Source organism: Danio rerio, chromosome 5 (assembly GCF_052040795.2).
Source record: "Danio rerio strain M-AB ecotype USA chromosome 5, GRCz13ab, whole genome shotgun sequence".
In the NCBI taxonomy this organism is placed as follows: Eukaryota; Metazoa; Chordata; class Actinopteri; order Cypriniformes; family Danionidae; genus Danio; species Danio rerio.
Window position 1 is genome coordinate 74,871,457 of NC_141025.1, and position 17,945 is coordinate 74,889,401.

General features: G+C 36.8%; 1 protein-coding gene across 4 annotated transcripts in view; it reads right to left on the reverse strand.

Annotated features, from left to right (window-relative positions):
- Positions 1-17,945, reverse strand: part of zbtb20 (zinc finger and BTB domain containing 20) — a 134,430-nt gene that overhangs the window by 37,667 nt on the left and 78,818 nt on the right. For all 4 annotated transcript variants that reach the window (XM_087252634.1, XM_087252633.1, XM_087252635.1 and 1 more), the window contains 1 exon segment: positions 1,547-1,736. The gene's annotated coding sequence lies outside the window, so the exon portion shown is untranslated.

Below are 17,945 nucleotides of genomic sequence, written 5' to 3' on the forward strand. Positions count from 1 at the left end.
TCTGTTAAACATCATTTGGGAAATATAAAAAAAAAAAAAAAAAAAAAATATATATATATATATATATATATATATATATATATATATATATATATGAATAAATCAGTTATTTATATTTCTGAATCATTTTGAGAAATACACTCAAACATGTCTATATTATGTTAAATATGGCTGCACAATATATAGTTTCAGCATCAATATTGCAATGCAAATCAACATTAATAGTCAATTGGGATTATAATTAATCAGGACCTGCAGTTGGAAACTGGAGTTAATTTTTATCTTCATTTTTTTATTATCTGTTATTTTCATTTTAATCTGATCTTATTTTAATGCGTTTTTAAGGCCTGTGACTAAAATTTCAAGTGATTTAACCAAACAAATGTGTGTTAATTGCATTAAACACACGCAGGCATATATTTTGTCTGGACAGCGTAGACCAGGGGTCAGCACCAGGTAGCCCGCGAGGATCACATGTGTTGCCCGCAGGCCTGTTCTAAAAATAGCTCACCATAGCGCCACTTACCAGTAAGCTTCATCTAATATAGAAGTAATCATTTAAAAATGTGAATATTTGCAGAGATATATAAAAGTAAAGTGTTGCACATTGATACATTAAATACAGGGTATTTCCTGCCCTGTTAAATCATTGTTGATAACTTTTGTGAGAATCATTAACATGATCAGTATCTTCACATGGATGAATATCATTAATTATTACCAAAAACATAAAGTATAATTAAAAGTAAATTGAGCAAATTTGTTATTTGAGAAGTGTTCATCAAACTGTTAGCCCTCCACATTAATCGGTACCCAAGAAGTAGCTCTCAGTTTCATAAAGGTTGGTGACCCCTGGCGTAGACTGTATGAAGAATTGTGATTGATTTAACCATTTAGGCTATAGAAATTACATTAGCTGCTACTATTTATTGAATTTAATTAGTCATACAATAAAGATTATGCAGTGTTTTTATTCATTCATTCAGTATCAATATCATTTATTATTCATTATATTTATTATGATGTAAGCAGGTCATCAAAAGAATCGGATATTGTCACAAAATCAGAAATGACCATTAAGATCTGCAGTGTAAATGCAGCCTAAAATGTCACTTTAAACTGAATATTAGTATCCTAAAAAATATCTAGTGAAATTTTATTTACTGTCATCATGACAAAGATAATATACATCAGTTATTAGAGATGAGTTATTAAAACTATTATGATTAGAAATGTGTTGAATGAAATCTTCTTTATGTTAAACAGAAATTGGAGAAAAATATACAGGAGGGCTAATAATTCTGACTTCAGCTGTATATATTTATAGTATTTGTGCGCACAGATGGGTTTTTTCTCCTGTAGGCTGTGGTGTAAATCTTACTCTTTTATTATCAGAAAGAAATAAAAGAGAAAAAGAGAGAGGGCGTTCATATTCACAGGTCATCGCATTGCAGGATATACTGTAGCGGAGAGCTGATATTACACATTAATCAAGCTGAAAGACATTTGGATGGAAGGATAATGAAGTGCGGCTTGGCGGACTCACAGTTCTGTTGGGTAATTGTGTGTCTGTGGGTGTGTTGGTGTGTCAGGCTGGTGAAGAGGCACTGGTTTGATGCTACAGGTTTGCTGGTGGTGGTGGTGGTGGTGCAGCGGAAGAGGTCAGTCGTCAGCCACTCATTTCATTTCGCTCCGGCCGCCGCAGTCTAACCTCATGCAGAACCTCAGATGTCGCCCTGCAAAACACACAAGCACCGGCAAACACCATTCAGACTTATTATTCTAAAAAGAAGAGTTACATACATCACAGAAACAGAGTTGAAGTCTGAATTATTAGCCACTTTGTATATTTCTTTTCCCCAATTTCTATTTAACGGAAAGAAGAGCACATTTAGATTAGACTAGATATTTTTTTTCAAGATACTAGTATTCAGCTTAAAGTGCAATTTAAAGGCTTAATTGGGTTAAGGAGGGGTCAGTAGGCAGGACATTCTATTACAGGCAAGCCATTCTTCAATCTGTTTTATCTATTTTCTATTTTTATTTTTATAATTCTTATTATTTGTTTTTATTTTTATTATTTGTTTTCATTTTCTTACACTTGTCTTTTTTATTCTCGTTTATGTAAAGCACTTTGAATTGCCACTGTGTATGAAATGTGCTATATAAATAAACTTGCCTTGCCTTACAGTGGTTTGCTTTGTAGCGAATTGATAAATATTGCTTAAGAGGGTTATTAATGTTGACCTTTAAATGGTTTTTAAAAAATGTAAACTTTTTTTCTAGCTGAAATAAAACAATTATGACTTTTATTTAGCTAGATATTTTTCAAGATACTAGTATTCAGCTTAAAGTGCAATCTAAAGGCTTAATTGGGTTAAGGAGGGGTCAATAGGCAGGACATTCTATTACAGGCAAGCCATTCTTAAATCTGTTTTATCCATTTTCTATTCTTATTTTTATAATTCTTATTATTTGTTTTATTTTTATTATTTGTTTTCATTTTCTTACACTTGTCTGTTTTATTCTTGTTTATGTAAAGCACTTTGAATTGCCACTGTGTATGAAATGTGCTATATAAATAAACTTGCCTTGCCTTACCTTGCCTTACAGTGGTTTGCTTTGTAGCGAATTGATAAATATTGCTTAAGAGGGTTATTAATGTTGACCTTTAAATGTTTTTTAAAAAATGTAAACTTTTTTTCTAGCTGAAATAAAACAATTATGACTTTTATTTGGCTAGATATTTTTCAAGATACTAGTATTCAGCTTAAAGTGCAATTTAAAGGCTTAATTGGGTTAAGGAGGGGTCAATAGGCAGGACATTCTATTACAGGCAAGCCATTCTTCAATCTGTTTTATCTATTTTCTATTCTTATTTTTATAATTCTTATTATTTGTTTTATTTTTATTATTTCGTTTCATTTTCTTACACTTGTCTGTTTTATTCTCGTTTATGTAAAGCACTTTGAATCGCCACTGTGTATGAAATGTGCTATATAAATAAACTTGCCATGCCTTGCCTTACAGTGGTTTGCTTTGTAGCGAATTGATAAATATTGCTTAAGAGGGTTATTAATGTTGACCTTAAAATGGTTTTAAAAAAATTTAAACTTTTATTCTAGCCGAAATAAAACAATTATGACTTTTATTTGGCTAGATATTTTTCAAGTATTCAGCTTAAAGTGACATTTAAAGGCTTAACTAGGCTAATTAGGTTAAGTTAATGTAATTAGGCAAATCATTGTATACTGATGGTTTGTTCTGTAGACTATCAAAAAAGATATTGCCTAATATGGCTAATAATATTGACCTTAAAATGGTTTTTAAAATATTAAAAACTGCATTTATTCTAGTCGAAAAAAACAAATAAGACTTTCTCCAGAAGAAAAAAATGTTATGGGAAATACTGTGAAAATTTTCTTGCTCTGTTAAACATCATTTAGGAAATATTTGAAAAAAGAAATCGAGCACACATACACAAACACCATATATAAAAGTTTCAAAATGTTGGCAGTCAGTTTATGTTTGGTTTGCATGTTATATGTTTGCTTGTGTTTTATGTAAATATTGCTATATCCCCTATCAGCTTTATTTTAAAGAGGAAAGAGAGTTTTTAATTAACTTATGTTTATAATATTTTTATGCTTAATAAACATTTAATTTATAGTATATATCCTTTCATATATACCACTAGTAAGAAGTCTGGAATCAGTTCGATTTAAAGGGACAGTTCACCCCCACCTTAGCGAAATGAACCGCCAACTATTCCAGTGTATGTTTTACACAGTGGACGTCCTTCCAGCTGCAACCCAGTACTGGGAAACACCCATTCACTCTCCCATTAACACACACACTCATACACTACGGCCAATTAAATTCATCCAATAGGGTATATGCCGAGATAGTGTTGTTCCCATACTGATAAACTTCCGGTGACCTGTTAGAGTTTTTTTCCATTTTATACAGTTCCTTTTTCAGCATCGATGTTGTGATGTAATCAAAATACAATCAGTTAAACTGACTTTGGCATTCATTTAGTTGCTCAAGCGTAAAACGAGACAAAAAGCCGCTTACTCGTACGCGCCCGTCAGAATCGGCAGGCTAGCGCAGAAGCTCCATTGAATATACTGGAGTAAAATAAATGCTCGTATTATAAGGACATGGCGGGGGGAAATGTAATGTAATGCAGTGCTTCTTGCTTAATCTGAGACCCACTTTATGTCGTATATCACTCAGCCAGTGGAGATCGCTGATTTTTAAAGAAAACAAACCTTAAACGCGCCGATATTGCATAGGCATACAGTTCACCGGAAAACATTAACCCATGTTACTGGCAAATTAAAAGTCCTATTATGCTCCGGCATATACCCTATTCACCTATAGCGCATGTCTTTGGACTGTGGGGGAAAGCGGAGCACCCGGAGGAAACCAAACACAGGGAGAACATGCAAACTCCACATAGAAATGCCAACTAGCCCAGCCAGGACTCGAACCAGCGACCTTCTTGCTCTAAGATGACAGAGCTAACCACTGAGCCAACGTGCCGCTCATACATTTAAAAAAAATGTTATTATTATTATTTTTTTTTACAAATTTATGACTGACCTCATGAAAGAAAGCACTAACAGACCCACAAGTACATGTCGTTCTCTCTCCTTCTCTCGTAATACACTCCTCAGCACACTATTAACTGAAGCGAAGCAGCCCAAAATGACGTGGAAAAGCCCAGAGGCGTACATGCATCTGTTTAACAATCACGAGCAGATTTAAATCCGGGGCGAAGGAAAGTAGATCCACAGACAAGAGTCATTTCAATTTCATCCTTCCGCCAGAAAAATAGTCCCTGACAGTGACAGTAAATGTCAATGTTTGTAAGTGTAACATGTCAGACACGATGGGGCTCAAATGACACAGTACAGCTGCTGTGCTATTTATTCTTAAAGTTCTCAGGATAGTAATATTAAAGAGCCCATATTATGGGTTTTTGAACATGCCCTTCCATGTAGTGTGTAACACAGCTCTAAGTGAAGTGAAGTATCCAGCTAAGGCTTAAATCTGTAAGAGTACAGTGTTTAAAACTGTTGATTCAGCTATAAAAGAGTCGACTCATAGTGCTTCAAACGAGTCGCCTTGATAACGAGTCATTAGGTGTATCGCCATGATGTACTAACGAAACCAAGTTATTCACGCGCAAACCCGGGAGATTTGAAACCTGCGGCCCCGCCCTCTAACACAGGTTATATGTGTGTGCGTGATGTCGTCTGGAGGAGGGTTATGTGTGTGTGTGGACGTGTGCGCATGGACGAGGGCAATATGTGTGTGTGTCTGTGAAAAGAGCAGAATGTGACAAGCTAGGAGATCTCCTCGCCAGTTCTTGGGAGTTTTTGCTCAGTAAAATAGTTAGTCGTCTGTATTTTCAAGTCCATCGTCTGTATTTACAGTCATCCACTGGCAGCTAAACTCCACGCCTTACACTATCGAGCGTGTGTGCTCTGTGACTACTTCTATTTCGTTGATTAGCTGCTGGGCATTTCACTCTGTCTGTCGCATAAGGCAGTCAGTGTCGACCAATCGCAACAGACTGTCATCGGTCCAATCAGCGCAGATTAGCTTCGCGCTAAGGAGGGGTTTGGGAACAAATGAATCACTGGACGATTAATATGGGAGTCGCTGGGATAATTAGGTAAAAATAAATGCAGATTATAAGACCATGAAAGTGTTTTTTGACTTTGCATGCATATTAGACTGTTGTTGGAGATCCTTACAACCAAGATATGACCCTATTTCATGTATAATATGGGCTCTTTAAGTTTTTGATGCAACCATAACACGCAGACATAATCACTTTATTAAACAGGCGATAATAATTATTTTTTTGCTGAGTTCGAGTGTACAGTACATTGATTGTTTGTGTTGTAAAGACTGCTGGCTAAGGGTGTTGCGAGGTGATACACTGACGTGCTTAATGAAGTGGCCATAGCAAGTTTTAATCATAAATAAACCTGGCTATCTCCTCAAATAACCAGAACTGTTTTATAAATGAAAATAAAAGGTTGAAGTAAAACGATCACAACTAAAATGAGAAGCGGAGAATTTGTGTTCAAAGAATTCAGTTGACTTCTACACTATTTTTTAGGAAGAGGTGTGAACACCTTTTTAGTGCAATTATTACTGCAGCAGAACACACACACACACACACACGTTTGTTTTTGTGAAAAGTGGGGACATTACATAGATTTCCATTCATTTTATACTCCATCAAAATTTGATGAGAATTCAAGCAGCCCAAAGCGCAATGAGTAACTCTAAAAAGCCTTGGCATAAACCCAAGACAACAACACACCTGAGACACACTGATCTTTCTGAAAATCCTCCATACATCCCAATCACACACACACACACACACACACACACACACACACACACACACACACACACACACACACACAACACACACACACACTATCCTCTGTGCTTTGTGAATCTAAAGTATAAAGAGGACACCATGTGACTTCCTGCCTATCGCCATGGAGGCAGGAAACAGTTGTGTCTGGTTTTAACAGGGACGCATCGGTGACAGACTCGTGGACACACTTCACCACCAATTACAGGGTCAAACCCTGCCTGAGGGGAAATCATATGCTCACTGGGCCAGGTGTTATTATGCAGGACAGATGAAAGAATGGACACACCCATCCTCTCCATACCACAGCCCTTCACACACACACAAACTGTACGCACACAAGCACACACACTCACACAAGCACATGCACACACAAACACACACACATGCACGGAGACATGCACATTCATTCACATTGACTCACTCACACACACACGCACACGTGCACACACACACACACACACACACACACACAAGCATATGCACACACAAACACACACACATGCACGGAGAGAGGCACACACATTCACATTCACTCACTCACACACACACACACACACACACACACACACACACACACACACACACAAACACACACACAAACAATCACTAGCACATGCACCTGCACACACAAACACACATGCACAAGAGAGAGAGAGAGAGAGAGAGAGAGAGAGAGAAAGAGAAAGAGAAAGAGAAAGAGAGAGAGGGACACACACACACACACACACACACACACACAGAGAATAACACACTTATACACACACAAACACATATGCACAAGAGAGAGAGAGAGAGAGAGAGAGAGAGAGAGAGAGAGAAAGAGAGAGAGGGACACACACACACACACACACAGAGAGAAAAACACACTTATACACACACAAACACACATGCAAACATACAAACAGAGACACACACTCACTTACACACAAACAGACAGACACACACTCATTCACACAAATACATTTAGACATATGCACACACACAAACGCATGCACGCACACACACACACGCACAGAGAAATAGACGCACACACATTCACATTTACTCACACACACTCGCACAGAAACAAGCACAAGCCCATGTACACGCAAACACACACACACACATGCATGAAGAGACATTACACATTCACATTCACTCACACACACACACACAAGCACATGCACACGCACAAGCACACACACACACACGCCTGAGGAGAGAGAGATACACACATTCACATTTACTCACACACACACGCACACAAACAAGCACAAGCACATGGACAAGCACACGCAAACACACACACATGCAGAGAGAGAGAGAGAGAGAGAGAGAGAGAGAGAGAGAGAGAGAGACACACACACATTCACATACTACACGTACAAACATGCACACACACACACACACACACTCACGTACACACACAGGCGCACACACAGGCACACAGGCACACACACACACACACACACACACACACACACACACACACACACACACACACACACACACACACAGTTCTCCATTGTTTTTCTAATGTATTTATACTCCTCATAAGTCAGCATCTCCTCATCATAGATGTGCCATAACCAGTCTATTATACAAGTTTATTTCCTTATGTGTTACAAAAATATAAACACACACACCCACGCACGCTCGCACACATACATTACTTTATTTTTTTTATTGTGGGCACATTCTATAGATTTTTATATTGTATTTCTACTTCTATCAACCTCCAACCCAATTACTAAACTCAACCTTCAGAGGACACTGTGTGCATTGATACTGTGCGAACAAAAGACTTTTTTTGCTATTTCTGTGCAAAATTTTGTACAAAAAAAAGAAAAGTAAAAAAAAAAGAAATAAAAAGCAGCAGATTTATGTGGAATGATTTTGGAAATATGGTAAAAAAATAAACATGACATAAAAAATGTATGTATTCACACACACACACACACACACACACACACACACACACACACACACACACACACACACACACACACACACACACACAGTTGAAGTCAGAATTATTAGCCCCGTTTATTTTTAATAATAAAAAATATTCTAGCCGAAATAAAACAAAAAAGACATTCTCAAAAAGAAAAAAATATAATCAGAAATACTGTGAAAACGTCCTTGCTCTGTTAAACATCATTTGGGAAATATTTAAAAAAGAAAAAAAATCTAAGGGGGGCTAATAATTAGCTATATGTATATATATATATATATTTAAGGTTTACAATGCAAATCTAAATAGATTCAGTTGTTAAGTAAAAAAAAGCAAGTCTTTCTAATAACACAAAAGATGGAAAATATGACTTTGCAAATCAAGCTCAAACATAATAAACATTTACATTTAGTTAGTGATACTATTGAAATGAGTATAAAAACCGAATAAACATATAATTACACACAAATACATAAGTAAAGACTCAATGATAGGCTATATAAATCTGCCTGTCCTCATATGCCTTCTCCTTCTCCTTCTCCTTCTCTGTCATGCCAATGTAATTATATAAGTTTGTTTCCTGATACGTCGCAAAAAAAAAAAACACAGACACGTTTGTTATTATGAATTGTGGGGGCATTCCATAGCTTTCCATTTATAGTGCATTTATCCTCTTATCACCCTATGTCTAAACACAAACTCCACACAAAACATTTTCCATTTGTGCACTTTTACCTTATATATAAATACATACATACATACATACATACATATATATATATATATATATATATATATATATATATATATATATATATATATATATATATATATATATATATATATACATACATATATATATATATATATATATATATATATATATATATATATATATATATATATATATAAATATATATATATATATATATATATATATATATATATATATATATATATATATATATATATATATATATATATGTATGTATGTATGTATGTATGTATGTGTATATATATATATATATATATATATATATATATATATATAATTCAGTATGATTTATGAGCCTTTTGAAAAATGGACACATGGGCAATGTCCTCATAAGTCACCCTCTCCTTGTAATAGCTGTGTCATACCAATGCAATTATACAAGTTTGTTTCCTGATATGTCACAATACCACACACACACACACACACACACACACACACACACACACACACACACACACACACACACACACACACACACACACACACACACACAAACATACACACTTCTGATACATTTGCCTATGAGTAAATGACAACGAATAACAAATGACTGTAAACAGTCAAACTGCTTGCCCTACATGCCGGTGTTATGACCATGCCCATACATTCAAATGAGAATAATAGCATAAGAAAATACCAGTCTGCAACATCAAGCAGCATAACCAGCTGTTCTGAACGGCTACAAATCAACGCGAGTGAATGAAACGCAAAATTCATGACACCTTTAAGTTAAATGAGCAGCACACACTCTTAAAAATAAAATGTACAGTATATTCTGTCTTCTCACAACCCTAACCCTAAACACAACCCTCATAGAAAACATTGTGTAGCTTTCATTCACACACAAAAAACTTTAATCTGGATGATTAATGGGCTGTTTTTCTCACAGGGAACAAAAAAAAGATCAAAATGGCTAGTATTACTGTACTTGAGAGAATATTTAGTCCCCACAACGTAGTGAATACCAGGACACACACACACGCAGGTACAGAATGTGATTTATTTCACCAACTGCACTAAAAGGCGGCAGTTATTTTAATTTCATATAAATTCAAAGTGTGATCATGCAAAGTGTTTAGCCAGCATCCTTCCAGGTATGATAAGAATTCCCATCACTCATGTTGCTTTTGTGCTATGCATTGTTTACAATGCAAATTATGCAAATCTAATATATAAACTACACAAAATCTCCGGCTAACTCGGCTTCTATTTCTTCTAAAACATGCATGCTGAATTGAAATACAGCACCACTGCATATTCAGCCTTCAGGGAGAAACATATCTCATATTACAGTCTTAATAATGTCAAATAGTAAACAATCTATTTCATTTTGTGCTTTGACTGTTTCGATGAATGCTTATATAACATATAACAAGTGAAAACAGAACCATCTGAAAGTTACCCTTATTTTATAACTTAGATACAGGCATGTAAACATACATTTAACCATTTAAACACTCTAATGCTTCGTTCACACCAGACGTTAAAAAGCGCAAGTGATTTACATGCTAAGTCAATGCAAAGACACAAATAGACATGCTCGAAACGCGCAAATAAGGTGGCACAAATGGCGCGATTCACACGAATGAAGTGCCGTGAGTTGAGCGTTTTGCGCGATTGACTCGCTTAACACGTATTTCGCACGAATCACTCAAGTTCGAAAATCTGAACTGCAGCGGACATTCGCTATGCGTTAACCAATCAGGAGCTTTTTCTTGTTGGTGCGTGATTATGACGCCTGTTGTCGGTGTCCCAGGGGGAAATCCTCCAGCAAACACCGAACAACAGTTGATCAAACTGGGCTCGGCTCAGTCGGAAGCATCGATGAGCACTCAGTTTATCTGCACATTCCGTGTCTGGTGTGAACACAGCATATGAAAACGCAAACCATACAGGCTCTTTATTGATACATACCCCTGTACACATTCCTGAAGATCGTTAAATACGTCCCAGGAGGTACAGTATGTTTTTTGCAGTTTTTATTTTTGCAAAAGGCCGCTGTGTATGCTTTTTCAGATCTGTTCAGATCTGAACACCAACCCTTTTCGCGTACTTCAACCAGAGGCTGCTGTCAACTGACTGACTGACCGACCAATACATAATCTGCGCTCGCCAGAAATGTATATGGGGGTACGTTTTCACAATAAACCTGTGTTGTCATGTACATAACCCTTTAACCAGGCTTTGGTTAAACATTTTGAAGAATTTCTTTGGTTAAATTGTGGTTTTGACAACACTCCAAGCTAAAGAGTTTTTAATGATAACCTATATGGACAAAACGTCAACCTATTTGTAATTGTCTATTTTAATTGAAGCTATGATATAATAGCAACATTATACCTTCAAAAAGAATGATCTTACTGTATAATCCACATTTAAAAAATGTTTTTGCTGCTTGTTCACTTATTTAAAATGAGCTAAATTAATAAAACTCTTGCAATTTTTAGGGAAAATTTAATTGTTTTATGTTAGATCCATTAAATTTGTCAAAACAATTCAGCTAACCTAATCGTTTTGTTTTGGCACAACATGAAGGAACTGAGTGAAACCCTGCATTTTTGTTAACCCCAGGCTCATTATTGATACGTACCTCTGCATACATTTCTGGACAGTGCGAAATACATCCCAGGAGGTATGTTTTTTTTTCGGTTTTTGTTTTCGCAAATCCACCAGAGGCCGCTGTGTACGCTTGTTCAGATCTTAAATTTCTCTCGCGAGTGCCCTTCGTGCCTGCTGTTCTCATGTTAATCCACCAGAGGCAGCTGTCCACTGGCTGACTGACTGTTTGATCGACTGATCCACCTTTCTCCTTCCCTAAACCCAACCCATAGTGTTTACAAAAGCAATCCAGAAAAAAAGCCTTTGCAGCCGCATAATTTTTACCATGTTTTCAGATCTTACCCTGTTTTCACCATGTTATTTACTTGTTTATTTGATTTTTTGGTGAAATGCAGCCATACATCCAGCACCTCTGGCTACATAATTCACGTTCTCCAGATATGTAGACAGGGGTACATATCCACAATGAGCCTGTGTTTCTTTTTTTCACAATGTACACTCGATTATTATTTTTGCTGTTTGTTCAAACTACTTTTTTAAAATGAGCTGTGTCTTGAGATTTTTTCGGGGCTTATTTGTTTTATGTTCAATCCACTTAAATTTGGTAAGTTAATAGATTTGAGTTGGGACAACAATAATTAATTGTGTGCAACATTGCATTTTTGTGTAATACAGTAGGTTTTACTGCAAATTAAAGACAAAGTCTTAATGTTACACGTAGCTCTTTGAATTCCTGAATTAAAGCCCCATGAATTACAATAAGTGTTCATTGTAATGCTAGTAACCACATGCCACTTGGGTGCTTCTGTACCAGTTGAGCCCAAGGTTGCAATCGTATCCCTTTTAATTAAAACAATATTTTGATTCCACAAATCCCTCATTAACAAATACTCACACACAAAAAGAAACTTTGATATTCATCAAAACACACTGTCACAGATCAACCAGGGACGTGCAATTAGAAAACAGACAGACATACTACGATAACATACTATTATAATCCAGCACAACAACAATGCTCTTACCCTATGTTGTTATAAAAGGACATCTGCATCGCAAACTGGGTTGCTGTTTTACAAAACCAATACAGATTTTTGTGTAAAATGAAAAAAGGCCCCAGGACACGCTATTTGCAATACACAAGTGACGGCTGTCAATCAGATTCCAATTGAATTCACATAAATAATCAGATTTCCACTGACACCTATTTTTATGCGCATTTTAGGCACAAAAATATTCTCGTCGTATAAAAATAGCTGGACGGACAAGTCAAGATGCGCATAAATGCGCATAAAAATGTGTTCATTTAGATTTTACCCCCGGATAACAGGAGATGCGCAAAAAAACACCACGATGGAAACACACTCACTGAATAAATTCCTTGATACGCTTTAAACCAAAACAACTGCACCCAATCCCATAATCCCAAATGCTCTGTACTTCACAAAATACAACAGGTAGATATGATAAACATAAAATGACAGCAACTGCATGTGGCATCTAACAATCCGAAGTAGTGCTGTCAAAAATATTGATATATATTGCTAAATATCAACCCAGGCTTATTCTGAAAACGTACCCTTATGTACATTTATAGAGAGCACGAAATACATCCCGGAAGGTAAGTTTTTTTGTGGTTTTTGTTTTCGCAAACCCACCAGAGGCTGATGTGTACGCTTTTTGAGATCTCAAATTTCTCTCGCGAGTCACGCCTGCTGTTCTCACGTAATTCCACCAGAGGCCACTGTCGACTGACTGATCGTCTGATCCACCCTTCTCCTTCCCTGAACTTAACCAACAGTGTTTTTAAAACCACAGATTGACCAGCGCCCACCCACTTCCCTAAACCCAACCGATAGTGTTTTCAAAAGCAATCTAGAAAAAGAAAAGCCCTCACCTGCCTTTAAACACGTTTTTCAGATTTTACCACATTCTCATCGTTATTTACATATTTATTTTATTTTTTGGCTTTTGTTTTACCTGTTTTCTAGAACCGTTCTTCACCAGATTCAAACCACATCATCGCGGTCAACTCCGCTTCACATCACAAGTACGCGGCAAGCCTTGGATAAACTGGTAACAGCGGAAAAGCCGTCCATACGGAGGTAAATGGTCAGCTGGTAAGCGTGAAAATAAATGGTGTCGGACCGCCCCGTAGCATTGATTTAAAGACGAAATGCAGTCATACATATGCCTGGCTACATATTTAGCGCTCTCCAGAAATCTATATAGGGCTACATTTTCAGAATGAGCCTATGTTGCAATTTCGATACTGAAATATATAAAATGATACAATCTTGCTTTTGGTTAGTATCGATACTAGTATCGATTTTACTGAGTTTGCATACTATAATTTTGCAGAAATTGTTCCTCACAGTATCAAAAATGGTATCCAAAATTAATATTTTTCAAGATATCGTATCGAAGTAGGAAATTCCAGTATCGTGACAATACCAATCTGCGGCACAACATATTTACAGAATAATTGGTGAAAACAAGAGTGGTGGGCAGCACAATCGCCTCACAGCAAGAAGGTTGCTAGCTCCGGCTGTGTCAACTGGCATTTCTGAGTGGAGTTTGCATTTTCTCCCCGTGTGGCGTGGGTACAAGTCCAAACACATGCGCTGTAGGTGAATTAAATAAACAAAATTGTCCGTAGTGTATGTGTGTGAATGAGTGTGTATGGATGTTTCCCCGTGATGGGTTGCAGCCGGAAGGGTATCTGCTGCATAATACATATGCTGGATAAGTTGGCGGCCCTGGATTAATAAAGGGACTAAGCCAGAAAAATAAAATGAATGAATGAATAATAATGAGGACTATGTGTTCACATTTTTGTATGCTTCATCTGTTATTTCGGGATTATCTGAAAGATATCCGCATGGGGGAAAACTACAGTAATTTATAATAAACATGTTTTTGAGCCACATAGTGAAGTGTATAATGTGTACAACCCTCTGTTAATGAATGCTAGCATAACACTGTAGCATAGTAAACTGATAAACTGAAATAAATACTGTAACGTTAGAGTAAATTGTGATCCATTGTGATTTTAGCGTAGAAAACTAAAAGCCTGGTTGTGGTCCGGTGTTCCAGTGGTTAACCGTTTCCCCCGGTTTCCTCTCACCGTCCAAAAACATGCAACTTAAGTTAATTGACTAATCCAAATCGGCACCATAGACATGCTCCTAGTAAGTCGTTCTCTCTTAAGAGCAATCACTATCTGTTCATTAGCTACTACAGCAGGGGAGTTCTCCACATCTACCTGAGCTCAAACTCCCCTCTCGCCTTAAAAACGGGAGGGAACCCCAGGCTTGAGGATCTTATGAGCTCAGGGCTCTCTCCCGGGACATCATGCCAAACAAGCTTTAAAATCAATCATCAGCTAAATGAGAACTGTTGAAAAGAAATAAAAACAAGAGCCAGAATTAAAACAAAACAGGAAAACATCAAATTAAAACATATATCAATAGCATTTGTATAAACATATTAATTGCAGAGTAACAAATCATGACAGCATCTAGATATTTTATTCAGTACATCCTAAATAAAGTGATTATCGTGGTCACTATTCTGCTCCGCATCTACATGACGTTTCAAAGCAGCTTTTGTCTCGCCCACTTGGTCACACTTACATGCAGCTGTAAGCTCAGAAGATGGCAAAAGCACCATGAAAGTATCCCAAATGTCAAAACTGAAGGTGTTATTCACAGAAAAATCTGCATGCAGTTGCGGTCGCAGATGCAGAAACACTGATGCTGCCTAACCATCAAGCACTTCACAGGCCACAACAAGAAGAGTATACATTTTGATTTCTTCGCAAAGGCCTAACCTACATTCAAAAGCAGGAAGAGGACAGGCACAGCGCGACACTGTCAGATCGCAGCATTTCAAAATGTGACTAAAAGCCCTAAAAAAGACACAGTCCTTGGAGATTCGATGACCCTTTACCTTCCCTTCACTCAAGCGCTTTCGTTTTTCCCTCTCTCGTTCCTCTCGATGTGCTGAAGTGAGATTGATTTCATTTTTTATGTGCCGACTAGGGCTGGTATAGGAATCTGACGGTGTGATAACCTTAGATAAAAAGATCACGGTTTCATGATTACTGCTCTAATATATTATTATTTAATTGTCTGGGTAACTTTTTTCCCCCTTGAACACAATTTATTTTATTTTAAAAGGCACCTATTTTACCCCTTTTCAAGATTTAGGATGCGTCTTTTGTGTCTCCACAATGTGTTTGTCAAGTTTCAGCTCAAACCACCCATCAGATTATTTATTTTACCCTTCAGAATATTGGATTTCTGCTTTCCTCCTCCTCACAATTTCTATTTCTTGTCAAAACTGACAGCTGGAGGGGCGTGTTTAAGTATGTTAGCCACGCCCAATACCTCAAAATCGTGCAATCTGAGAATTTATTTTGTATATTTTAATTATTGGTTTACAAAGGCAAACAATTATTTTTGTTCTTAATGACCTGCACAGATGAATTCTCCAACACAAATCTACCAATATGAGCTAACGAAATCAATATGGTCAGTTTTGATTTCATGTGTACTTCATAGGCTTGACATTTCCAAACCAAGGTAAACCTTGATCATCACATGCCTGGTGCAGACCAGTGTGTGTCATTCCCATGTTCTGGCCCTGTGAATAGATCCAGTCAAAAAACAGCATCCTTTATCTCTCTCTATCTCTCTCTACTATTGTTTCTGTATCCTCAGCATTTCTTCACCAGTACTAGGAGGACAGACGATCATTTTATCATGGGAAGCATTGCTGACATTGGGTGGAACATGTCATTAAACAGAGCGCCCAGATTTAGGATGAGCCACCCTCAAAAGCCATTTTAAATTCCGCACACCTGTGACCGCACATCAATCACATTCTATATTAATGCGACAAGTCGCTGTTGTTGCCTGGCAACCATAAACAGCCTCCATTCCATCATTCCACCTGCACTATTTTTTAATTGATGCGCAAGATGGACATTCTCATTAAAATAAGAATATTTTTAGGGGGGGGGGGTAGTTTTACAATCAAGGAATTAAATATGTGCATATAATGAGCTCGTATGAGTAGCAGTGCAACATACTATGACTTTTGGTAAAAAAAAAAAATGAATAGCCACTAAATAACTCACATTAATAGTGTTTGCATGTGCTGCATCTGGTGAGCGTGCTGTTTAATAAACCAAAAATTAATATACATAGTGCACAGAAGATTTGTGAACCATTGGCAAAAATATGACAATTCTGATGATGCATCATGACTTAGGAGATATGGTATTCTATATATTGTGATACTGTAAGACACACTGCGATAAAAAACACCATAATTTAATGTACAGGGATACATATTCCAGGGATAGTTCACCCAAAAATGTAAATTCACTCAGTTTTTACTCCCTTGAGTGCGCTGAAAAAAGTGTTGCATGCAGAATTGTTGCAAACGATTTACTTGTGTTGAATTTAAACAAACAAATTTAATTTAATAATGTTCAACTTAATTTGTTTGTTTAAATTCTGCCCAAATAAATTGTTTACAACCACTGTTGAACACCTCAATTCTGCCTGTATGCAGAATGTATGTATATGTTATCATATGTGTGCATATATACTGCATTTAGGTTTCATATATGCGCATACATCCTCATATAGGTTCTTTTCATGTGGGGTGCTCTTTTGTTTGCCACACATTTTAATAGTAGGCCTAGTATTTCACATACTGAAAGCATACACAATAAACAGCGTACATAAACGTAAAGGACACGAGTAAAACGAGAAGCATTGTTATGACAAGCCTAGCCAATAACTTTAAAAACAAACTAGTTTTACAGGTTTAAAAAGCTTGGTAATAAAAAAATATCTATATATTGTAAGTCAGAGTCTTGGTGCAACGTTTAGGAGATTCTAATCACATTTGCTGAATGCTATCTTAGATTCACGCAAGTATATAATAAATTCTTTTTGTCAGTACTGGTGATTAGCGAGCGGGTTTGGTGAGTAAGAGGGAGGCTTGGCACCTGGCATGTGTTGACGGTTACTGGTTACTCTCCACACACAAACACACACACACACACACACACACACACACATACAGCTATCAGGCAAATATGGTGTGGTCTGGCAAAGAGAAGAACTTGTACATTCCAGCTTGAATGGTTATCACAGAAGGGGATCTACTATGAAAAAAAAAATCAGTTTTATAAGGGGTTTAAACACAGTTGTGTGGCTGAATATAGCCAGCTTTTAATTGTAAACATTTAT